Source organism: Rhinolophus sinicus, chromosome 12 (genome assembly GCF_057876585.1).
Source record: "Rhinolophus sinicus isolate RSI-liver-muscle chromosome 12, RSI-T2T, whole genome shotgun sequence".
NCBI lineage: Eukaryota > Metazoa > Chordata > Mammalia > Chiroptera > Rhinolophidae > Rhinolophus > Rhinolophus sinicus.
Window position 1 is genome coordinate 34081099 of NC_142512.1, and position 26970 is coordinate 34108068.

At 40.5% G+C, this 26970-nt stretch overlaps 1 long non-coding RNA gene across 1 annotated transcript in view; it reads right to left on the minus strand.

Annotated features, from left to right (window-relative positions):
• LOC148756536 (uncharacterized) overlaps positions 1–26970 on the minus strand; it is a 267020-nt gene that overhangs the window by 217683 nt on the left and 22367 nt on the right. The window lies entirely within an intron of this gene.

The following is a 26970-nucleotide window of genomic DNA, read 5'->3' on the forward strand; positions in this document are numbered from 1 at the left end:
GCCTCCGTTATTAAAAAGTGACTCACCCTCATTAAGAATTGCAGGCACTTATGCAAACATGCTATTTGGAGGGTGGTTTGTTTAGGAACATAAGTAAAGAAGGTCTGTAGGAGAGAAGGAACAGACAGTATCTCATGGTTCTACGCTTGAATTTTCTCAGCAAGAAAACACTTGGCCTGGGTAACTGCAATGCCTACGAAGAAACAGGATTGGCTATTGCAGTAGATACTGTTTCTGTTTCACGCCACAATATAAAAAGTCACATCGTATCTGGTCAACTATGAACTCTGACTATATTATTAGGAAGAAACCTGGTAGTCAAAGAAAGAGGGGGACCTATTGACAGTGGTGACAGTTCCAGATGAAGAACATGAACCCAACTGTGAATCCAACCCAGTGGCCAAACTCTGTTCTGGCTGCTCTCCTCCCCTGGAATATTAGCAGCGGTCTTACAGACACAGCATTCTGCAGGGTACTTTGATTAATGGTCAAGTCAGAAAGTATGCCAAAAGAGTGAGTGCTAGGCCTGCCTTGCTTTTCCCCACTGTGTGTTCAAATCCTCATTAGTAAAATTCACCGTAGGGATTGAGAACTTCCTGGAGAAATGGTACACTATGAATTCGTTTCAGTTCATGCATAACACCCTTGCATGTAGTTTGGAAGAAGGGCCAAGGGTCAGTACCCCTTTGGCAGGAGCAAGAAATAAAAACATCTGAGGGACAGAGGTTTTCATTTAGACATTGCATGAGTTTCCTATGGCTGCTGAACGAGTTACCACAAAGTGAGTGACTTGAAACAATACACATTTGTTCTCTCAAGGTAGCGGCAGCCGGAAGTCCAAAATCAAGATGCGGGGAGGGCCCCTCGAAAGGCTCTAGGGGAGAATCAATCCTTCCTTGCTCTTCCAGTTTCTGGTAATGACAGCTGTTCCTTGGCTTGTATCAGCATAACTTGAATCTCTGTTTCTGTCTTGACATGGCCTTCTCCCTCGGTGTCTTTCTCCTCTTCTCTTGTGTCTTTTATAGGAACACATTCCACTGGATTTAGAACCCATCTGGTTAATCCAGGATGATCTCATCTCAAGATCGTTAACAAGGTAATTACCTCTGCAAAGACCCTACTTTCAAATAAGGTCACATTCACAAAGCAGGGGTTAGGATTTGGACACATCGTTTTGGAGATGCTATGCTACCCTTTTCAGACATTAAAATTCTCCTTGGCTGGGGTACCAAAAGAAGTGACTTCAGTCACTGACAAGAAGGATCTAGAAATAGATACCTGGGAACTAGCATGGCTCAAAACTAACTCCCCTCCTCCACCCACGTAGACAGTGGTTCAGCCAAAAACCTCTTCGCTGCCTTTGAATGTGGCAAAAAGCTGGTACCAGCTTATTAGCAGGCTTTGATGCCAATCTGTCCCTTTATTCTTTACCATCCAAAAAATGTCTTTTAAATTGATAGGCTCTCAGAAGCAGGTCCAAGACGGTGGCATAGGTGGACACCGAGCTCGCCCCTGCCAAGACCACACTAAATGTATACCTATATTTAGAGCAATTCCTCCTGAGAGACAGCTGTGAGACAACTGAACAGCTTCTGCACAACAAGCAAGAGAGAGGGACCACACTGCAAAAATCGCGGAACAACGAGAGTTCATCAAGAGCTGAAAGAAAATCCCCGGACCAAACGAACCAGTGAGCACCACTGTTTATGTTTCCCCTGAATGTGGATGGCAGGCAAAACCTCCACCTAGGTTCTCTGGCTGACCTTCAGGGAGCTATGGCATGTCCCCAGCCACCCCTCCTGGATCTAGATCCACAGAAACAGGAGGGCACCATAGCGTGCATACAAGGGGCCTCTCCAGCTGGAGATTCATCCAGAGGGTACAGGAGGGGGCTACACACACAAGTGGCTCCCCCACCTGGAGAGAGTGCAGAGCTAACAAAATGCTGTAATACCTCCCAGCAGGGCTTGCCTGTCCAGAGAAAGTGAAGAGATAATGGGGTGCTACTGTGTGCTCACATGGAGCTGCCCTTCCTAGAGAGAGTGGGGAGCTAGAAAAACACTGTGGTACTTACATGCAGGACTGCCTCGCCAAGAAAAAGATAAGTAAGTTCACAAACTTCTTATAGTGATGTTGTTAACTATTTTTTGATATCAGAGGGATTATTCATTGTAAATTTGTACCAACTGGACAAACAGTTAAGCAAGTTGACTATTTGGAAGTGCTGAAAGGCTGCATGAAAAAGTTAGATGACCCTGAACTTTTCGCCAACAATTCATAGCTCCTGCATCATTACAATGCACCACAGGGAACTCTCTGTGAGGGGAGTTTTTAGCCAGTAGACAAATAACTGTATTGGAACACCCTCCCTACTCACCTGATCTGGCCCCCCAATGACTTCTCTCTTTACCAAAGATAAAGGAAATATTGAAAGGAAGACATTTTGCTAACATTCAGGACATCAAGGGTAATATAACGACAGCTCTGATGATGAGTCCAGAAAAAAGTTCCAAAATTGCTTTGAAGGGTGGACTAGGTGCTGGTGTTGGTGCATAGCTTCCCCTGGGGAGTACTTCGAAGGTGACCATAGTGATATTCAGCAATGAGGTATGTAGCACTTTTTCTAGGATGAGTTGGCGAACTTAATTGTCAGACCTCGTATATAACTGTAATTATTCTATAGGCTTCTTTTAGAGAAGTCCTATTTAATAACTGTCAGGGAATTATCATTCCTATCTGAAATCTAAATTTTAGGCTGTTCTCAAAAATCAGTAAAGATATTTGTAGAATCCACTTTCCTCCTGCTCATCCCTATAGCTTTGCTGATTTTGAGACACATGTAACTAGAGATAATATCCACCTGCCACTTTTTATTGCTGGCTTTGGATTCTTAGGCTACCACCAAGGATGTTCTATATGTGAGGGAGGTCTCATTAAAACATGATCAAAGTCTACCCCAACTCTCAGATTTTCAGTCTGATTGCCCAAGGCAAGTGATCTGACCTCTTCAATGTCTCATACATTTTGTCAGTGAAATAATTTTTCCACCTAGGAAGACATTTTCTCTTTGTTTTAAGTTGATCAAAATAAACCTCATAATTAAAATTTGTTTCATCCATGTAGATAACACTTGACCTAACTAGTTTAGAAATCTTTGATTTGCCATCAACTATTGCCATTATTGATGTTTTAAGACAAATAAATAAAACGATTTTTTGAATGATTGAGCATTTACTGTCAGTGAGGGAATTGGGCCAAAACTTTGATGATATGGTTTATCTGGAAAATAAGAAATTGCCAATTAGCTTATCTTTATACTTGTAGACCTTCTGTAAGATCCTAAGTCATCAAAAGGGTTGGGCCAAGGGCTTTCCCTGGGAGGAGCCAGGATTAGAGCTAGAATCAATCACATGGAAGGTAGACCCCCTATTGAGTAAAGAGGAGTTAAAACCAATGAGTCAGGAAGGGTAACTACATGCCTAGGCAGTCAAGGAGTGGCATACTTTAGGCATATTGTTGAAAAATATATGCCTACATGTGTTTTAATCATGAGAATGTTGTTCATAAATGATGTGAATCCATTTATGCAAGGAACTCATTCAGTAGTCGGTGGTGGTGGTGGTGGTGGTGGTGGTGGTGGTGGTGGTGGTGGTGATGGTGGTGGTGGTGGTGGTGGCGGTGGCTAGTATTTCCTCTAAGCAGGTTGGAGTGGGAGGGAAGTGCTTATGAGTAGACTTGCCATGGTAGTTTACTACACTAGAAAGCGCATGAGATGATGACTTAGATATGTTTACAGGATAGTGCAGGTATCAAAGGAGGAAAGGGGGGAAATTTAGTACTTATTAGGGGAGGATATCCAGTTCAAAAGAAAGAGTGCTCTGTTCAGAGACCCGAGAGATAGACAACAAGAAACAGCTTAGCCAATGGATGGCATCAAATATGGTAATAAGGGATACTGAGGTCATGGCAGATAGTAACATAGATGTGGGCACTTCACTAGAAAAATAGGAGAGAATGGATATATATGGGTTAGAATCCAGTACTGGTAAGAATAGAGTTTTCAGAAAATAATTAACTAAGAATTAGTTAATTATTCAATATAATTCTGTCATTTATTGAGCTCCTACTACAGCCAAAGCTGGATGACTCAGCAGCCAAAATAATCTCTTAGGGCCACAAAGAGGCTGAGATCTGCTTCCATATTTTGAAATACTAGCTAAATGCGGAATGGGCCTACATCTATTTTGATTGCCTCTTTGCATTTACAAAAATGCCTATTATAAGCCTAAAATAAATCATATAAAGATGGCATCCCTCCACAATGTACTCAGACATCTTCCTGAGCTTTTCCAGTCTAATTTTAAAGCAAAAATAGATCTAGGGATGAAGGTGGGAAAACAGCATCTAATCCCATGGGTTAGAAATTGAGCTTCTGTTACCACAGACCCACATTCTCTCTTCCATATTTTCATAATTTCTTACATATAATAAATCACCACTGTCAGGTATGTACAGAGATCTTTTAGTTACTCCCAATTGCCACTTGAAATATCCTGTATTTCCCACCTCCTTCCATTGTAACCAGTTCAATACTGCCTTGCTCCAGTTCTTAGAACCGGAGCCTCTTAAGAACCTCTTTGCTCAATTGGGGGTCTACCTTCCATGTGATTGATTCTAGCTCTAATCCTGGCTCCTCCCAGGGAAAGCCCTTGGCCCAACCCTTTTGATGACTTAGGATCTTACAGAAGGTCTACAAGTATAAAGATGAGCTAATTGGCAATTTCTTATGGATGAGCTAATTGGAATGTCCAATACCAGGAGAAAACAGGTTCAAGGCAGGGTAGAAAGACTTAACCAGTAGAAAGACAGGTGGTCAAATACACAGGATGACCCTTTTTTTGTGGATCAAGAGTAGGAAAAGAAATAGCTTCTAAAGTCTGCTATGATATATGTATAGGAAAGATAACCCCACTTGTTACACTGAAGAATTATTTCTTATAACTTTAATTCAAAGAGAGAGGAAGAGAAGGAGAGAGAGACAGGGGGCCGGGGGAGAGGGAGGGAAAGAAAGAGTGATTGATTGATTATAGATGAGATAGGCAGCATTCAACCAGAGAAGCAGGCAATGTCATAGGAGCCTATCAGCTGGTCTCCAAACAGGTCTGGAAAGCAGAAGATTCTGCCCCTGCAATAGCTAGTTTTGTTACAGAAGCAAATTATCCAAATTCTCTAGGCCTCAGTTTTCTCATCTGTAAACAAAAAGGCTGAGCTAGATAATCCTTAAATTACTTGCAGCATTGATACTCTGGTACTCAATGGGTGTCCATCCCTTCATTGAGTGGCCCCCTCTCTGCTCACCCCTCATTTTCATTGATTCAACTCTAATCTGAACATGTTCTGCTCTCTTACCATGGGGAGCCGGTCTTCAGAAGGATGCTTATTCTAAATGCATCCATCCGAAGCTGATTTCTGCAGTGAGCATGTTTCCACTCAGGTAAGGGGCAGTGATGATTCCACTCTCAGAGGTGTGTGGGTCTGTATGCTGCGTGCCAGGCTGGGGATGGAAGGGGACAATCAACTGGAAAGACTGAAATGCTTGACAAATCATTAAATACCCTCAGAAACCTCCAGAAATAGAAGAGGAGAAGGGAGACTCGAGTACCTGTCAATCAAGCAAAATGTAGACTTGACAAGACTGCTATAAAGGAGTAAAGGGCCCTGGTATCTGTGTTCTCTCCCTCTCCCCAGAACAAGCTCATCAACTGGAAGAGAGAATAGAGAGCAGTCTGCACAGAGGTTGGGCTGAGCTTTAGAGAGAAAACTGAATTCTGTAGTAGAAAAAACAGTGACTTTGAAGGGTCAATATTGACATTTAGATGACTGATGGTTTTGTGGAACTTAGAATTTTAAAAGTACTCAAGAAAATCAAGGGTTAAGGGTTCGAGTAGACATTGTTTCGGGGACTCATTCAGAAGAACTAGCCAGGCTTGAATAATCATTTAACTCCTAGAAAATGAGGAGAAAGAAAAAACTCAAGCGGCCAAAAATTGTCATAAGTATTGAAGGCCTTAAAATTGTCATAATAGTATGAATAGTCAGTGTACTCAAGAGGTATAATCAATGGGTGGAGAATGGTTGGAAAAACAGCTATTGCGGGGACAAGAATCAAAAGAGGGAAGGGTGTCGTGTCAAAGATGACTTCTGGATGCATGAGAGGCATAACTAGATGGAAAACGGTATTATTCACTGAGCTAGAAAACCCAAGAATATGCTCAGTTAGGGGACACAGGGCAGGTGGGGAAAAGACTTGGTTCAGATTAGGACATGTTAATTTTGATGGACCCCTGACACGTCCAAAAATATCAGCCCAGTAGACTATTGAGAGCTCAGAAGGGGTGTATAACTTGCATATAGTGGTGAAGAAAATCTTAGGGTGGAGAATATCATCTACAAACAGAGGAGTGAGTGAGAGGAGAGAAAGGAAGAGGGCCGGGGAGAAAAGCTTTAGGAATTCTGTCATTTGCTGCACAGATGAGGATGAATCTGCAAAGGAGACTGAGAAGCAACCAGAGAAGCAGGATGAAAACAGCAGCGTGGCACCATGGAAGTCAAGGAAAAGTGTGTTTTAAGAAGACAGCATCTAACACGGTCAGAAGCTACTGAAAGATCACATAATGTGAGGCCTGAAAATTAACAGGTTAAAGGAGATAAATGGTATGGAGGTCGTGAGTGGCAGCGGGAGAACCGTTTTTGATGGAATGAGGAGGATAAGTGTCAGGCTGCAGTGGGCTAAGGATTGAATCAGGGGTGAAGAAAGGGTATTATAAAATATAACAAAGAGGAGGGGACAGATGGGCGGCAACTGAAAAGGAATATAAATTTGAGAGAGGGTTTATTTTTAGTAGTAGTAGTAGCAGCAGTAGTAGTAGTAGAACTTCAATTGCAGAACTTCAAGGGTATTTTTTATTCTTATTTTTTTACTGAAATATATTTAAATATAACATTGCATAAACTTAAGGTGTCCATGTGAATTTGATACACTTATATATTGGAATCTGATTGCCATCACAGTGATAGTTAGCGCCTCTATCACGTTATATAACGATCCTCTTACTTTAGTAGTTGGAATTATTCAAGAGAATTCACAAATTGATAGGAAAGATTCAGATTATAGAGAGTGATTGAATATACGAAAGAGGATCATTTAAGGGATTAGCATTTAAAAATTTAGATTTAATTTGGTTATGAGCATAACAGGAGATATAACCAGTAAACAAAAAAAAAGGAGAAGTGTTTAAAATAAGTGTGATAGTCCCACTTGCTTCAGAAATAGTCAGGCCATCTGTGGCAGGCAGGGTAATGCATGGAAGTGCGGGGCAGTATTTATGGGCGTGATCTCTGGACCCAAACCGCTTGGTTTAAATCCCAGCTCTGCCACTTACTAGCTTGGCAATTCAAGCTAAATGTATAAATTCTCCAAGCCAGGGTTAACTGGCCAATAAAATGAGAAGTTATAATGGCATGTGCTGTGTGTACACACACATATAAATACTACTAGTTTTACATATACATGCACCCACACACACATTTACATACATACACACACATATTTTTCACTGTTGAAAAGTATCCAGTAATATAATAATAAGCACTAGAAAAGAGTGTTAGAAATTATGATATGAGTAATACGATCCTGAAATTTTCAGTAGGACAATTCTATGTGAATACACAGGAAGTCAGGTTGTTAACTAATGTTTAGTCTTTTCAATCAGATTTTTCGTGCCCACGTTTGGGAAATGGAGGCAGCTATGTATACCGTCCATATTCTGCACATGAACGCCTTATTAAAGAATTTTAAGGAGATCTTCTGGGAGCCCACTAAGCACACTGCATCAATTCATTTTATTTATTCTGTACATTTGTACAGAATACTCGGTGTAGTCTCTGCCAGGCACTATACTAGGGCCTGGTAAAATAAAGATGGATGTGACACAGTCCTTTTACTTGAGTAGCCAAAAGGGGGACACATGGACATATAAACAAATCACGGTAAAATAAAATAATAAAAATTCTGTGGGACACCACGAGATGAGGACAACAAATGAATAGATGGTGACTATCTATTCTAGTTTCTGTGCTGGACCAGTCAGGGCTACCGCACAGTACTCAGATCCTGGGGGCAGCTGGGTGGGGTAACAGCTCTACACGCTGTGAAGCCTGGCGCCAACAGAGACCTGAAAGCAGCATCAAAGGGTGAAGCTGAGATCAAGCCAAAGAAACAAAAGCCAGACTTCTCAACGTTGACTGCCCACTAGAATTACCTGGAGAGCTTCTTAAAAATATGGACAGCTGAGCCTTCTATCAGAAGAATTAAATCAGAAACTTGGGGCTGTGAGGTTTTAGTACTCTCTAGTTGGAATTAACATGCAGCCCAAGATGAGACCCTCTGCATTCAAGTCAAAGGAGAGAAGCACAGATGTAGAAACAAGGTACAGACACACCATTAGTCCTTGCTGTTCAAAGTGTGTTCCATGAACCCCTAGTATCAGCGTCTCCTGGAAACTTGGGAAAATGCAAAATCTTGAGCTTTGGCCCATTGGAATCTGCATTTTGACAAGTTGTTTTCTGTTTTGTTTTTTATGATTCCTCTACACAAACTCTGTCATCAACTTTTGCAATCACCTCTTAACTGGTCTTCTTGCTTCTACTCTTGCTCCCCCAGAGTTTATATTGCTGAGATTTTATGGTTGAGGACTAAGCATATCCCTTATCTGCATTTACCAGAATAACTATAAAAAAGACAAAACCATATTCTGATGAGGACAGGTGTCACAAACCTTTCAAAACCCTTCATGAAGCAGACCATGCAGAATTGGAAATCAGAGATGGAGAAACGTCTCTGTACATGCCCACCCTACTAATGAAGAGCTGCCTAAAACCAGGACTGACATCAGTTTTAAAATAAGGGTAGCGATCTTGGCAATAAGCACATTTGTAAATAAAGTTCTACCCTCCTCTCCAGCCTCCTAGGCTTTCTAACAACATGACAAATTGTAACCCACACTAGGGCAAAACAGGAATGTATCTGATATTTTTCTAACCCATTATTGGTTTGGTGCTAAATTCCAATAATGTACTTGGGTGTAAAAAAAAAGATCTGTTGCAGAGCTTTAATTATTAGAGGACCTGATGCTGACATGGAAGACCTTGTGAAAAATTGGGTCCCTGTCAACCAAACAAAAAAATGGCTTACAAACAACTATTTTGGGATTGGCATTTAACACGGATCAAATTTCTCTAATTTTAAGACCATAGTAAATCCATAATTTATTGAACATGAAATCTGGAGTCACAACAGCAGAAATTTCTATTTATTCTAAAGCATAGAATGCAGATCTCCACTTCTTTCTGTGTCAAAAATTGGAGTAGGGACTTCAGAAAAGTCTGGAAAGTATTGGCTAAAGCTGACTTATATATCAAATATTTAAAGACATTATTTTAAAACTATGTTTCCTTGTTTTTCATTTTTTAACTCAATCATCTACAAAACACTCTTAAATATATTTTCTCATTCAATTCTTACAATGACCATATAGAGCATAAATTATTATCACACTTTGCTGCAGAAGAATCTGAGATGCAGAACAAACATGGGGCTGCCCCAAATCACATGACAGTTTGGGTTATAACCATACCCTTGTCAAATCCATACCAAAGCCAAACTCTTTGACTCCAAAGCCAAAAACCATTTAACTCCATTCAGCTGCCTCTCCTAGGCTTTGATTAATCACATTCTTGACAATTTGGCCCTTTTTCATTATTGCCCAAAGAGTTTGAAGTAAAGCATCCGATGTCTGAACAACTGAAAAACCTTTTGCCACCAGGAAAGGAGTTTCCAGTTTCATTCTCCCAGTTTCCTTAAGAAGAAGAAAAGCAATCTCTTCAGAGCATAGTCCCCATTCCATCAAAGGAAATTGTACTCTGTTTGTTGCCTATTGACAGAGCCTCACTGCTTCTCAAATCAAATTGATTCTAAAACAAATCAGGGTAGATTTTGTTTACAGTGATGAAAGCTGTGTAAAGAGGATGTCTGTGTTGGTCCTGTGTTACACATCAAGCAATTAGTCAGTCACAGTTGTGATTTGTGGCACTATTTTAGTCACAAGCTATAAATATAGGAGCTGTGTTTTTCTTGTTGTTATTTTTTGTTTGTCCTGGATTGAATTGAGCACTGACTAGCATAGCAATATCAGCTCATAAAATGAATGCCAACATTTAACCAACAATTATGCAGATGCAATTAAAACTAAATGTTGGAAAATTTTTGTGCCCTACAGGAGAACATCTGTCTAATAGCCAGGTGGGCACATGTGAATAGTGTAAGAAGAAGACCTCTTGGTGACCCGATCTTCATGAGAAAAATCTATGTTGCATGAAGATGACACCAGAGGGTACTTTTGGCCTGAAAGGAGAGATTGAAGCAAGGACCAAATAATATGGATATGTTTTAATTTTGAATCCACACAAAGAATTAAAAGACTTCTGATTTTAAAAAGACAGATTAGCATAATTATCCATTTCTATCCAATTAGAGAGCATCTGCTCTGTATTTGCATGTGAATTCTTTCCCTGCCTCTGGCCAAATCTTCAAAACTTATGGGAGATATTTGGTCCTATTTATGATCAGAAGTTATTTTTCTTTGCCCAAATTTCTGTCCTTAATTATATTAATTCATAGTCTATATCTTTGCAAACTTTCTCAAATTCTTTTGGGAATGAAATAGAAAATCAACTAAGCATTCATTCAATCATCCTTTTCTTAAAAAACACAAAAAGTTTTCTGTACCTGGCTGTCTGCCTTCCTTTTCTCTGTTCCCCAAATTCTGAGGCCTTGGTATAGTGTTGTTGTGCAGGGAATAAATGAAGTGGGACCTAAAAGAATCCAATTTAGTTCTGTTGACAGAAATAACCTAAAGAAGACACTTTCCACCTCAAGCTGCCTCTTACTTTGACTATTTGGGGACAGAAATTTCATCGTGTTCATCAATACATCCTCACTAATTCGCACAGTGTTTGGTTTCATGTAGACTAATAAAAGTGTTTTTAATTGAATTAAGAAGTTACAGGTAAAATGGTAAAAAGTCTACTGTATGATACATGCTCAAGGAACCTGTCCTCAGGGTAATTTCTGTGAAACAGTGGCTTTTAGGTTGAATTTCTGGACACAGTCAGGTTACAGGAATGCCAGATTACTCTCACATTAGTATTAACCAAATCAGTGAGATGTCAAACTATTTCTGAAGCACCTGGTAATTTTAATAATAATTCTGGGCAGCAGTTAGGAGAAATACATCATCATCATCCTGGATTATCTAGAGCATTTCTTCACTGAGCTGGACAGAAGTCCTTAACAGTAATTAAATGCACAAGCTGGTGGACCTGGGCTTTAAACAAAGTTCTGCGACTTACTAAAGATGTGACCACAGGCAAGTCATTGGAACACTCTCAGACACAGTTTCCTCACTTGTAAATTGGGAGAAATAATGGTGCCTCCATTCTAGAGTTATGGTGTAAGTGTGATATGGGGAAAAGCTTCGTGTAAGGCCTGCACACAGTATGTTATGCCATCCATGTTAGCTGGTTCTGGTTTTCTCCTCGGGACGGTTGCTTACAAGTCTACCGAACTGTGTCCACAAGAACTCATCTTCCAGATAAGACAAAGCTGCCTTCCCTCATTCTCTGGCAGTACCATTTCCCCTTTCTCCTGCATCATTCTCATCATTACAGTCTGCAAGGACTCTCATTTCACAATGTCCCCAACTGGTCCCCTACTACCTCCTCTAGCTACCACCTGACGTCCCAGCTCTCCCATGTGGTAAATTGCTAGACAACGTATAAGTTACCACAGTGCTCATTTCTGTACTTCCCATTGTCTCTTAACCCACTTCCATGTGGTCTCCATCCCCACCACTGTGCAAAACCCACACTGTCAAAGTCACCACTTCATCTCCCCAAATCCATCAATCAATGCTCCTCCTCATTTTATTTGACCTCTTGGGAGCATATGACATAGTTGATTATTTCCTCTTTCTTAAAACCCTTCAGTCACTTAGCTTCTCGAAACCACTTTCTTCTGGTGTTTCTTCTTCCTCATCAGCTGCTTCTCAGTTTTCATTGAGAAGAACTTCTCTCCCCCAAATGTAAATGTTGTAAAAACCTGGTCCTTTGCTCGCTTTTCCATACAAACATTCATTCCCGAGGTGATCGTATCTGATTCCACAGCTTTACAAACCTTTGTATGCTGGTGCCCGCTACATGTTTGTTTCTGTAATTGTTCTCTCCCCTGAGTTCTCCACTAGCATCAAGTAGATCTGTATCTCTGCTTGGGTTTTCAATAAACATGCCGACCTTATCAAGTCTTGATTTAACCCTGAAGCTTCAACCCGGGAGTCATAGATTGCATCATTAAGCACACAGTCACTCGGGGGAAAAAGAAAAAAAAGAAAACAAAAAAAAACTGAAAATGTCAACTTTTTTCTATGACCTCCTTCTTTATTGAGTATCTTCTTATTCATTCAGTGCCACCCACATTGGCCATCTTCCTGATCTTTAACTATACCACACTTTGTCTCAGGGCCTTTAAATATGGCAATCCTTTATCTTTGATGGTCCATCTGCCACCTTGAAACCATCTTTTCCTACATCTTCAAAGTCTTGCTCCTTCACATTGAAACAGGGCCCGGTTGGAACCCCCACAAAAGAGGCCCAGCCTCTCTCTGCTCTAAAGCTTAACAATTAATCAACCCTCTCCCTGCAGTTTGAGCTCAGAATGTCCCCTGTCCCAGTTCCTGAGCTTGGGATGCCCCTGTCCCACGTCCCTGCTTTAGACAATTCCCCTGAAACTTATGCTTGCTTATTAGTCACAATGCCTCCCCGCCCCACCATTTGCCAATTACAATCTTTATGGCCTAGCATTCATTCCATCACTGTTGCTGGGTTGGTGACCACATTGGAGAGCCACATCGCCAGAGGGAAGGCTCCATACAGACCCCAGGAACCATCATGGGGCTTCTGGAGGAATGCCCCAATTTTTCCTTAAAAACCCCAAGCCGGTCTGAGAATGTTAAGGCAGGTTTTGGAGGTGTTAACCCGCTGCCTTCTCAGACCACTGGTGCTCTGATAATAAACACTTATTCTATGACCCAACTCCTGTGTCGGTCTTTTGGCTGAGCGGTGCAGGCAGCATGAACCCCGGACTCATTTGGCCTCTGGTTTCAACATCATTCAGGTATCAGCTGAAATGTCACTTTCCCAGAAAGGTCTTTCCTGATTACGTTACCTAATAGAAACTCCCCATCATTTTCTGTCCCCTAACCATCTATTAATTTGTTGCATAGCTTTATTTCATCATTGTTTATAATGATATAACCCATTTATTCATTTGTTTATTGATTGTCTCACTTACCTACCAGGTCCTGATTATAATAAACTCTCCAGAAGTATTAGTGGAATAGATGAAAAGCAGAGATGGGACTTGATTAAGGATCTGATTCATTCGTTGGTTGGCCCTTGAAGGCGATGTGCAGAAAAATATATATTCTATTTATTTAAAGACTTGCTATTCTCATTCGTATCCTCAAAGCTCTTAGACGTTGAAAGAGTGCTAAACCTCAAAGCAGAAACACAAAAGTAGTAACTCTGGCCCTGTCATTTACAATCTGAATCCCCTCAGGGAAAGTCACTTGAACTAGCAACTCAATTCTTCAAGTTATAAAATGGTGATAACAACATCTGCCATTACTAACCTAGAGAACTGTCAGAGGAGAAAAGAAATCATCACTTATTCCGTACTTATTGTATATCAGGCCTTGTACTCCCAGATATGTCTCTCATACATTTCTCTCTTCTGAATTACTACAATGACTCTCTTAACTTATTTTACTGACTTCACCCATGCAATCTATTTACGATGGTCCTGGAATAATTCTAGAATATAAACCTGATCTTATCACTTTCCTCATGAGGAGGACACCCTCCTGCAGCTCTCTATGAAATAGATTAAAAAGTCCAAATTCCTTGGAGTTATGAAAACAAACCTTTAATTTCAGGCCCCTACCTCTTTCTCCTGCCTCATTTCCTAAAGATCAACTTCCCCCCATTCCACCACGTGAAGTTCTCAAACTTTCACCCATTCACTGGTCCTTAAATAAAACAGACTAGTTGCTGCCATTTGATTCTGTATTTGCTCCCTCTGTGTGCCTGTCATACTCTCATTTATCCTGTAAAATTCCAGACGTGTAATCACCTGCATGAAGCCTTTACTAAAACACCCTCAGGCCTCTGGATAAATCAACCACTGTGTATTATTTCTGTCCCTTTTACATACAATTATCATTCTTAATACACCGTACTACATTTCTTAGATTGTCTTCTATACTACAAATTCCTTGAGGACTGCAGCCAATTCTTAATCATTTTTGTATCCACAGATAATAAAAACATAGTGAATGCTTTATAAGTGTTGAAAGAATTAATGAATCGCCTCATATAATCCTACAACTTTCACCCGAATGAGGCAGTATTATCCCGGTGCGCACCAAGGAACACTATACAAACATAAGTACTGTCCATATCAGGACATGTTGGAACATAAAAGGAGCATCATTAAAAATGATGTTGGGAAAACAAGCATAAATCAGGAATACTGGGAAAAACTAGAACTTAGGGTCACCACATCTAAAATGTCCAACAGGACCTAGTCCCCCTTTTCCTCACTCACCACACCCCAGTTCTTCTGGCCTCCTTAGCGCCTCTGGAGCACACTAAGCATGCCCCCACCTCAGAGCATTTGCTTTGCTGTTCCCTCTGCCTATATCACCCTTCCCTTAGATATTTTTATGGCTTACTCTTTGCTTCTTCCAGGTCTCTTATTAAATGTTACCTTATCATAGTGGCCTTCCCGAACCACTATCTACACAGTATACACACTGCAACCCATCTCACTGCCCATCACCTAAACTTCCTTCACGTTCCTCATAGCACCGATCACCATTTGGGTTACTTGATTATGTCACTTGTTTATTTTCAGTAGTAGGTGCTGGGAAGTAATGCAAGGCTCAGTTTACAGGGTATGAACCGTTAGTCATAAAAGGGATGTTGGTGCTAGAATAACAAGAGCTTCAAAAGCTTGACAGAAAGGTTGGAATACTAATTCATCAAAAATGTGAAACCACTACAAATTTTTGACCAGGCAACTAACATGACGGAAGCTGTGCCTCAGGGAGGTTAACAAGGGAAACGTGTATTAGTGGGGCCCGGGTGCCTGCGGAGCTAGGCCAGTTCCCTAACAATGGAGTTCTGTGATGGTGCTCTCACTGCTATGGGGTTGGTCTCAAGTATCGTTTATGCCCTCAAAGTTCTCCTGCCTTCTAGTTAGACATTCTGGACATCAAGAGTGACCTCAACAAGCCTGAGTTCATCACATCCTATAGTAAATGTGAGATAGGACCATAAGGTCCAGAAGACTCATCCTATAGTAACATCTAATAAGAACAACAAGGTCTACAGGACTTCTTCCCATGAGGCCAGCCTTCTAGAGCTAGATCAGGTTCTCAAACTCTGGCTCCACTTAGTCCCACTTTCTTTCCGTCTTCCATATTTCACAATAAAATGGTCCCAGGATGCCGTGCATCAGAACCAGCGTGAGTTAAGCCAGACGGAGCAGAACTTGACAATGTTTTGAAATGAAGGGACAGGGGAAATGGTCAAGAGTGATGCGAAGTTGTCAACCCTGAGTGATGAAAGGAATAAGGATGCCATTTGCATAAGTGTGAGAAAACCAGAGAACCAATGGGGGTGGAGGGGAAATGATCGTGTCAGTTTGCAACATGTTGTTTTTCAGTTGATTTTGAAGACATGGCAGAACCTTCAGGTAAAATATCTAGTAAGTATCTGGAAATGTGGGATTCAAAATTAGGAAATTAGTTTACATCCAGGACTCGGATTTGGGAACCATTAGTATCAATGTGATCTTTGAGCTGAGGAAGTGAAGTGTGCAAAAAGGAAAATTGAAAAGAAAAAAAACTATTTTAGCAAGATATTAGAGCCAATGTCAGCAGGATAATAAGGAAAACAAGGAAAGAAGTGTGAGTAGAAGGGAAGGGAAGGTTTAATGGCATGTATGTGGTGGGTGGGTGCACACATTGGAGTACAATCTTTGGAAGAGCTGCTCTAAGGAAGGTGAGTAGAATAATATGATTATCAACCAGCCAAGAGGACCCAGTTGAGAGCAATCTATGAGGAGCTGAGAATGGCATGGTTTTACGACTTTGTGAAACTACCTAAGAGTAGGAATAGAACAGGCAAATAGCGGGCGCTTCCCCAGGTTAGCGTTTGACCCAATAAGCTTAGAATTGATCTGGTATCTAGGGATGGCCATTGTCTGCACAGTCTCTCAAAATGTAAAGAATTCTTGGGTACAAAGTCACATTGAGTTGACACCTCCAGTTGAGAAGCCCTGCCTTTTGTGCAACTATTGAAAAAAAAAAAAAAAACACGAAGGTCAATGAAAATCTAACTATTAAATCAGAGGAAGTAATGGAATCATAGTGTATCAAAGCTGACCAAAAATTACCAAAAATTAATTCTGCTTCATCCATGGATTTATTGAGAAATTGATTGGGTTATTGAATAATTCAACAGGACTTAAGCACAGACAATGCTTCAGGAACTGCCCTCAGCTCTGGGGATGCAAAGCTCTCAGATGAAGAAAGACATGTCACAGGGAGCTGATGCAACTTGATGAAGGTCCCACAAGAAATTTGTAGCAAAACCTCCTGAGTTTTGGTCTATGTTTCTTTTGTTCTGTGTCCAATTTCTTACATTTCTCTCTAACCACGTGCTGGTTTATTTTTTCCAAATCCAGAATAGTTTCTGTGGCAGTCCTTGTGTCTTTTGACATTTTCTAATTTGTTCTGATTTTATAGATTGCCTCATTTAATCAAAATTCTGTTTCTCCAACTAGAAAATGATGATATAACTGCAACTTGCCCTTGCTTATACATGATAATAAGCATAACAGAGATAAAATCACCCAAGGTCCTTAGAGAAAGGCACTATGGAGACAAAGGCAGACACTCAATATTGCAAATCATCTCGTTTTTCTCTTGCTGTAAAATGTTCATTTAAATTGCATAAAAGAAAATGTGACTTCTTTAAAATTATGTTTTAGGAAGATATTCATTCTAATCTAACTGTATCATAAAAGTAAGAGTGGAAAACACCATTCTTTGTTCTTGGAACAAATAGAAAATGGCTGGTTTCATTTCACTAAGATGTAACTCACATGGTTTGGCTCTATTGACAGGACGAGATGAGAGCCTCCTTCTGTGAAAAGAGTAACGGTATTTTGTTATACCTGATGGATTCACTGGGAAGTAGGTGTGCCCTGCTCAGTGCAATTTAATACATTTTCTTCACCCTGGCTATGCTGGCTTGGTTAGACTGGGAACCACATTTCTCAGAATTCACATCCCTGTAAGGTCCTAGATTAGAGTCAAAGTCGTTGGATTTGGAGGAGGAAGTAAAGCAGCTGTGATTAGCACACTCTGAAGTTTGTTACTGGTTAAAGATAATGAGAGACATATACAGATGTGCCGGCAGATTCCAGTTTGTCCAGGGTCTTCTCCACTCCATGTCAAGCTCTTTTCTCAACTGCCACCCCTGCTGTGGTAAGCAGAGTTCTAAACAAAGCCCGATTCTTCCTCCTTGGTGCACTCTCCTTATACGTATTAATAGAATGCCCTCCTCTTGGAAGCTGTGAGTGTGATGAGATATCTCTGCCACAGTTAGGTTACTAATCACTTGACTTTGAGTTAATCTAAAGCAAGCTTATTGTAGGTGGGCCTGACCATCACCAGAACACTTAAAAGGTAACATGTCAGGTTCATTCCTACTGGCCTTGAAAACACAGCTTCTGTGAATTCTATAGCTGCAATGTAATGAATTCTGCCAATAATCACGTGAGCTTGAAAGAGATTCCAAGCCTCAGATGAAACCCGAGCCCTGGCTGACACCCTGATTGCAGGCCTTGAGACCCAAAGGAGAGGACCAGACTAAGCTATACCCAGACCCTGACCCACGGAAACTGTGAGATAATGTGTGTTGTTTTAAGCTGCTATATTTGTGATAATTTGTTACATAGCAACAGATAACTAATACACCTGCTCACCAAAAGAAACCCCAGGCTTATTATCAGATGGCTTGCTGTAAATTCAGAGGCAGTAGCCATGAAGAACCAATAACATTCGGAGACTCCTTCATCAGCCTCTCTTGACAGTCTTAACTCTAACAGCTGGATACACCAGCTTTGATATCTCTTTGCAAGTTCCAACCCTGCAGCTCCTTCCACAAGTGTGTAATGTCTAATTTGTGTACTAACTTCCTCATTTTATAATGCTCACTGTATTTCTGCTCCTCGGAATGTACCTGGACTGATACAATAACTAGCACGAGAAGTGGTACTGCGACAACAGAATCTTTGGAATGGGCCTCTAGAATTTATTGTATCATCTGATTAGACTAAAGGACATTAATGACCCTGTCACCAATATCAAAGATCACCTTGGTAGTCCAAGGAATTCAGTGACAATACAAATGACTGAATTATCACCTGCAGACATCTATATTCAAACACCCATTGAAGGCAATGCTTTGGATGACCAGGTGGTTGCTGCCATAAACATTTTTAGTTAAAATAAAATGTATTGAGGTTAGTTGGTCAGTCATAACTGCATGGAGGACTTGGAGAGATAAAATGATGATCCTGTGCTAATCCGGAATGCACAGAAAGCATCATTCTCTGAAACCGTGTTCATGTCTTCCCGTGATATTTCACCAGCAGACTGATGAGATCCTCTTCTTGGGGGTAGTGGCTGTCTGGCCAACTCAGCCACTGTGATCAATAGTATTGATTCTACCCAGGAGGCCAGAATGGGAGAGTAGTAAAATCTATTCCAGCTTATGTGAGTTAGCCTCGTCCCATGTACAACTTCTCATTTATTAAACTGGACCCAGGAGGTCCAGGAAACACAAGCAAAAATGGAAGAATCTAAGCATTGGTATCTAAGGGAAAACTCAAAAGAAATTTGCATGTCTATGAAATATAATAGAACTCATTTAACATATACATTATTGAAAGAGTTTACCCTGGCATAGAGCCATTAAGTAGCTGTCACTGCAGAGGTGCTCACCAGCTTCTAAGTAAAATGTAATCAGCATGTTGACAAGCATGACTCATGAAATGAGTTCATAAAGCCATTTTGTTCTGTCTCTCATTGTGTTGACCCATTTATTTCGTGAGCTGTTTTCTCCTCCTGTCCCTATAGAAAAGTCAGGCCTGCCTCAAGATATTCTTGATAAATGTTAAGTTATAAAATATTGTTCAACTTAAAAATTGAAATGTCCGGTACTCTATATGTTCCAAATTCCAAATGTCCTTAAAATTCAGGCTTTGCTGTCTCTCCACCCCAACCCCTGCCTCCTTCCCTCATCTCTGAACTGTTATCTGAGAAAGCCTGGAGCAAGGAAAGAAGGTACACTTGGCCTGGTCTTTTTCTCCACCACTGTTTTATTCTTCAGCCATGTCTTGTTAACTAGAATTTCTTACCTCTTTGGGTTGAAATGTGAGGAGTAAAGTGAGAAAAAGGTTGAGGAAAGTTCTTACTTGAATGATGCCTTGTCTCTGAACCTAACGCATGTTAAGAACTGACCCTTTTTCCCATGGTGCTGTCATGGAACCTTTGGGGCCACGTTAGGGAGTTTTCGCCTGCATTTTATTTGATCTCCATTCTAGTTGGTATGGTAACTTTATCTTCACCCTCTGAAAATGAGGTGACACCTTCAGTTCATCTCTGCGGATAGCCATTTGCCCCTCCAGGAGACGCTCTGATTCTTTCCCAGCGTTACCTTATATTTCCCAACTTTATCTTACCTGTCACTTGTCTGTATGAGGTCTGACAATTAAATTTGTGAACTTGTTGCAACAATGTTGCTAAACTTTTTTTATATTAGAGGGATTATTCATTATGCATTTGTACCAACTGTACAAACAGTTAACCAAGTTGACCATTTGGAAGTGCTGAAAAGGCTGCGTGAATAAGTTAGACGACCTGAACTTTCTGCCAACAATTCATGGCTCTTGCATCACAACAATGCACCAACTCACATAGCACTGTTTGTGAGAGAGTTTTTAGCCAGTGAACAAATAACTGTACTGGAACACCCTCCCTACTCACCTGATCTGGCCCCCAATGACTTCTTTCTTTATCCGAAGATAAAGGAAATATTGGAAGGAAGACATTTTGATGACATTCAGGACATCAAGTGTAATATGACAATTCTGATGGCCATGCCAGAAAAAGAGTTCCAAAATTGCTTTGAAGGGGGGCCTAGGTGCTGGCATCAGTGCGTAGCTTCCCAAGGGGAGTACTTCGAAGGTGACCATGGTGATATTCAGCAATTAATTATGTAGTACTTTTTCTAGGATGAATTCACAAAGTTAATTGTCTGACCTCGTAAGAAATAGTCAGATAGTCTTCCCCCGGATGAATGTAGGGAGTACAGGACACTAAGTAGCCATTTCTATGTCTATTTTGTCACTACAGCTGTCAGTTCATGTCTTATAATATCCATTGCTCAGTCAAGAATTAGACACCTGGCCAGTGTATATGTTCACTCTCTGGGTGGTCCCAGTGAAGCCACTTTCATAGGCACAAGGTGAAAAACCAGCACAACTCTTTTCCCTTGGGATGGGTAGGAAATCAATGCCCACGAGCATCCTTTCCCCAAATCCTCTTTTAATTTCAATTCTGAGCTGACTTATATCTGCTTGATGTGGGTGAGGAGTTTAGAACTCTTACACTATCTAACCACTGCTCACCCACATCTTTCTGTGAATCCTCCATTGTAAACCGTTATGCTCATTTTGGTGTCTGATACCTATTTGCTTACAAAGGAGAAAATTACAAAGGAGTAAAATACCATTTCTTGAATCTCTAATTCATTTCTTGAATCTCTAATCCTTACCCATCTCATGCCTCAATTCTAGTTCTGTTCCCTCAACTTCCCTTACTAACTTCACTGTTTAAAGTATAATTATATTCTCTCCTCAACGACTGGAAATAAATGTGTATTTCTTTCAAAGAATCCTTGGCGTTATAACACTATTTCTATATCTTAACTTCATTCATTAATTCATCCAAAATATATATATTGTTTCAATCAGGTCATACTACGTGCAAGGCACTATGCTAAATCTAAGGACATCAAGGATCATTAAACTATAACCCCTGCCCACAAAGAGACCACACAGTTGTTAGGTAAGAATTATGAGGAGAGGACGTGAGAGATACTTGGGTCACACAGAAGAAAGAGGACTTGCCAGAGGAGAGGCTGCATAAGCCCAGAGGAATGGACGTTGAGGCGTAGAGAGCCACTCCAGAGAGAACGGGAGAAATGTGTGCCCAAGGAGAGAGACATGAGAAGGCATGGAGCAGTGACTAGCCTTCCATGGCTCAGTATACACGGAACACAGACTAGACAGCAGGCGATGATGATTGATGAGCTGAACGAGTACACAGAAGATACATCTTAAAGGCGTTCGCACGCCTGTTGAAGTTTGAAATGTATGTTGAAGGACACTGGAAACACTACATTTTACGCAGGCGTGTGTTGTATTAAGATTTAAATTTTAGAGAGACCATTCTGACTAAAGGGTGACTAATAATTAAGAGAGAAGTAAAATATATAGAGGCAAAGCATTGACATTCTCTAAAAATAAAGATCTCATTCACAGAAATAAAAAGCCAAACATTGCAATGGGGTAAAAAGGAAGTGGGGAAGCCGATGAAAAGATGAAAAGATATTCACATACATATATATATATATATATATATATATATATATATATATATACACACACATATATATGTATATATATATATATACACACACACACACATATATCAGAGAGAGAGAGAGAGAGAGAGAGAGAGAGGAGAAAGGCAAATTGAAAATGAGATACTACTTTTCACCCATAAGATAAAAAGCCTGTAACATCAAATATGATGAGTGAGTGTTTGGGGAAATAATCTCTTACAGAGTTGTTGGGGTGCAAAGCAGTAGAGCCAGTTTGGAAGGCAATTTGGCAGTTTCTGTTAAAGTGGAAAATGTGCGTGCCCTGTGACTTAGCAGGTTTTTTTCTAGGTTTCTTCCATCACAAGTAGTCATACGTGTGTTCTAGAAGATTGGTACAAGGATGTCCAGAATTGTATTGTGTGGAACAATAAAAAACTCAGAAACTATTTGTTTTTAAATGCTATGAGGTACAAAATGGGTTTTTTCCTTTTTTTCCTGGAGCTAAAGTACACAGCTGAGAACAAAAGACCTCGAGTGCCTCTCATTTTCTAAGTACAGAGAACAACCCAATGTAGGGGGTCAAGCCGTCTCCCCTGGAGCCTACCTAGAGACATTTTAGTAGAACTGACACGTGACTTACCCTCCTACCCTATAGTCATATCAGGAGACCTGGGAGGAAGAGAAGAAGTTTCTGGAGGGAGGTTTTTCCAGTTTCCATAGACAGGAAAGAAGGGAAAGGAAAATCACTGAGAAGAGAATGGAGATGTCTACAAGAAAGGGAAACTGACATTTTATCTCTGGTTGGATTTCTGCTTAGCCACCACAGAGACCCTGCAACAGGGGAAGGAAACAACATAAGGAAGAGATAGCACAGAGGGGTAGCCAGCTCAGGGCCCTGACAGTTCACTCAAGTTCCCCATGCCTATGGGTCTAGAGAGTAGATCTTGCCTTGGTGCCCTAGATGCAGAGTCAGGCCAGGGAAGGTAGGGCCACTGAGCCCTGCTCTCTTGCTGGGGACTGCCACAGAGTGGAGCCACAGGCTGCTGCTTCAGAGAAAGGCTGCAAGCTATTCTGTGCAAGGCCAGCCACTACTCGTCCACAGTGAAATCAAGCTGGGAAAGGGCTTCCAACCAACCCAAGAGAAGATCTCCAGATTGGGCTCTTACACAGATGATGTGTTTTATCCCTCCCGCTCCCCTTGGCCAACACCAGGAGAGAGAAGAAGGGAGAGGAAATGTGGGGACAAGGGGGCATTCACGGGCAGTCAATTCTGCCCCTAATCCAACACCTGCTGGAGTGGGTGCAGAGGTGAGGGAGAGGAAGGGGATATTGCTTTGAATTGAATATGAGATTACAGTGATAAAATGTACATTACCAAGTCTTATGGAACTTGGTAATGGGGGACAGGCTTAATAACCGAAAGTAACCTGACTCAAAGGAGCTGTCATTAAGGGATCCCACAACCCAGCAGGAGCGGGCAGGAGAGAGTTTGACAAAGCACTGCTATTGTAGTTATCGAGAAAAATAAAACTTCCTCATATACCCTTAGAGAACCAAGACTCCTTTTTATATCACTATATGAACCAAATGTCCAACAATAGGGAAAGGAAAAATAAATCTGTACATACGTACACTCTGAATCCAGATAGTATATGCAGCAGTCCAAAGGAATCTAGGGCTCAGTATCATCAATATGGATATTTAAGAAACATATTGGCTGAAGAGTTGAAGAACAATGCAAATACTACACCATATTGTATGCTTTCCATGGGAGAGACAGATAGATCGATACTTTTTAGAAGATGACTCCTCAAATGCATGTTAGTTTTTTACTTAGGGAAGAGAGACAAAAATTGAAGTGTCAAAACAAGGGGGACTACAGTTTGATGTACAATGTGCTTTTTTTAAAAAATGAAACAATAATAATGTATTCATCTATGACTTGTGTAACATATACAAGTTATAAACATAAAAAAAGAGTGAGACAAATTTTACCAAAATGAAAACAACCGTTCATTCTGTGTGATGGATATTTGAGTGACTTTTATTGTTTTCTTTGTATTGTTACATATTTTAAAATAACCTGTCCCCACAAAAAGAAGGAAACAAAGTGAGAGAGAAGAACCTGGAGATCAATTCACAAAAGATGAAATTTTTAAAAATCAGCATGCAAAATGGTAACCAACCCCAATAGAGTTACATAAATTCCAACAAAAAGAATGAGACATTATTTCCCAACATATTTACTTAATTACAATACAGCAGGTAGGAGTGCATATTGTCATGTTCCTCTGGACAGCAGTTTGGCAAGAGGTATAATGGGCCTTTTGAAAAGTTCATGACACTGTATGCATAAAACATAGTTCCAAAAGATTATTTAGTAAAATGTTAACTGTATTAATCTCTGAGTCTTGAGATTTGGAATATTTGCTTATCTGTATTAATGTGTTTTTATATAATAGGGATGTGTTATTTATATCAGAAGTATTGTACATATGTATGCACACATATTTAAATTTTCTACACTTTCACTTAGCAATTCTACAAGTGGGAATCGATTGTAAAGAATAAGAGATTTGTTCAAGATTCAGTACAAAGGTATCCATGGCAACATTATCCATAATAGCTAAAAACTGGAAACAACCTTCGTGCTTAACAATAAGAGAATGTTTAAATACATTATAAAACAACCATATAGAAAGTAGCCTTTTATAAAAATGTTTTTTTTTCCAAAACACATTGAATTGCATGGGGGAAATTCTGATGATACAGCGTTGTGAGGAGTAGAAAAGGAAGACAAACAGGGATGAATTACCAGGTAGTCCCAGGGGCATAAACAAACTTGAAATCCACACATTTGTGGAGAGATCAATCAACTTGGTTGCACGAATTTTCTCTGCTCGTACTAGATACCGCAGTCACAGAGCACAGAAGATGGGCATTCTCTGGAAAGCTAATCCAGTGCCAAATGTAATGAACTCTTGTGCTTTCCAGGCTTTCAGTTTACAATCACCTTTGCCCACAGCACCAAATCCTCAAACAAACAATCAGCAGAAGAAACAGAAGACCTCTGCTCTGGATGATCCCACACCCAGCACTTGTAGTCCTGCTGTCACAGGCAAAAGTGGCAAGCCTTTGGTGTCTACAGCAGGCTCACATGTGTTGGAGGGTACCTGGGAGAACTTTCAGCTCCCTCTGCCTCAAGCCCTTACAGTCTGATTGGCAGAGTTCCCATAGGATCACTGTTATCACGTGTTCTGGAACACAAGATCCAGGAGCAAACCCCTCACCTGCACCACCATGCTGGTGTTGAAGCCTACCACTGAAGTCCCTGCAACCTCATTGCCTTATGTGTTCTTTTGGTTGTTGTTTTGGTCGCCCAGTATCTGGAATTACACCTCTAAACTAATAGATATGTACATAAAGATATTTCAGGTTTAACTGAGAAATTTCTGGAAACATATCTGAATTTCAGAAATCCAAGGGGTTATGAAAACTATAAACTTTCAACACAAACCTCCTTCACTCCCTTCAAGTGTCTGTGACACAGTAGTCACAATTACCAAAGAGCAGTTTAAGCCAGCCACTCCTGAAGGTTTCCAGGTGAGTCTTTTAAAAGCATAGGTTATGCTCAGACCTCACCCACAAGGATTCTGATTTAAAATTCTATGGTGCAAATAAATATTTGTTTTAGTGCAATTGTATTGTTCATGGCTAAGGCAGTCCCCTCACAGAATGACTCCCTCAGAAAGAAATGCATAGCCATTTCCCAGAAGGAGGAGCTCTACTTTAAGAGCTTTCTTAACACTTCAGCTTCCCATCAAGACTCCCAACTGGGTCCTTGTTTTGTATGAACCCATTTGAGGACCTTTACGTTTTGGCTTCCCTGGGGTTTACAGTAGTATTCGCAGAATACTTCAGATGCTTAAAGATCACTTCATATGCTCCAAGCTCTTTGACATCTCCCTACTGATAATAACTTGTTTCTGGCCAACTCCCTGCACAAATGAGAGGCACCACCAGTGGTATGGATCTCTGAAGTTGGTGCCCTATCCTGACTTTGTATTTCAGGTTATCAAAATTACAAAATGTTCTGGAGAGTATGCACCAGATTCTGTTTACAAAGACTATTCTAACATATGGCCTTAATTCACATTTAGTTTCCTGAATATCCAAGCTTCATTCCTCACTCCGTTCTCTTGACTGACTGCCCAAGTTGCCATGCACCCTGAATTGTCACATCCACATGAGTCACTTTACTTGAAGGCACATTCCAGTATTATCCAGTTCACATCTTTGGCCATTTTAAGATAATGAGTAACTTGAACACGTCAATAGGCTAAAGTGAAGAAGCTGGTGGAGAAAGGAGAAATGGAGAATCAGAAAATGGAGGAAATATTGGTGAGGGTAGGTTCCTCTTGGGTCGAGATGGGATTAGACCTAGAGTAAAAGTAGAATTGGTGTCACTATTTGAAATAAAACACTTAGGAGAAAGATTATTTGAGCACAGACTGGTGTGTCTTCAAATTATGGTGCTTGGATGTTCACGTAATACCAACTATTTCTATTATATCTCAAGGAAAAATAAAGGGACATAGTTTCATGAATATTTCCTCTGTTTTCTCATTTTGTATCCTTTCTCCACAAGCTCGTTCATCTTCGACAAAATGTTCAAGTTATTCATTACCTTAAAATGACAACAAAAATCACAGCAAGGAAAAGATGTCACTTGGCTAATATGCAGGCAAATGCACTTATCTGATTATTCTGAGCTTTTGCTTCAAAAACTGAGTACAGTGGTCTGCTTGGCTCGACTTACACTTGTATAATAGTTTTGCCTGGCTCGAAACATACCTGGAACCTTGAGGCTGAACAGAACGAGCCCCTTTTGTCCCCGTCTCTATAAACTCATACTTGGATGCCAAGCCTCTTTGACATGAAACTCTGATGAAAAGAGTGGTTCAAGGAGAACATGTAGCCAGGGAGAAGAGACAAGAACAGGAGTCCCAGAGATTGTACCCAGCCTTAGAGCAGAGATGAGTCAGTCTCCATGCC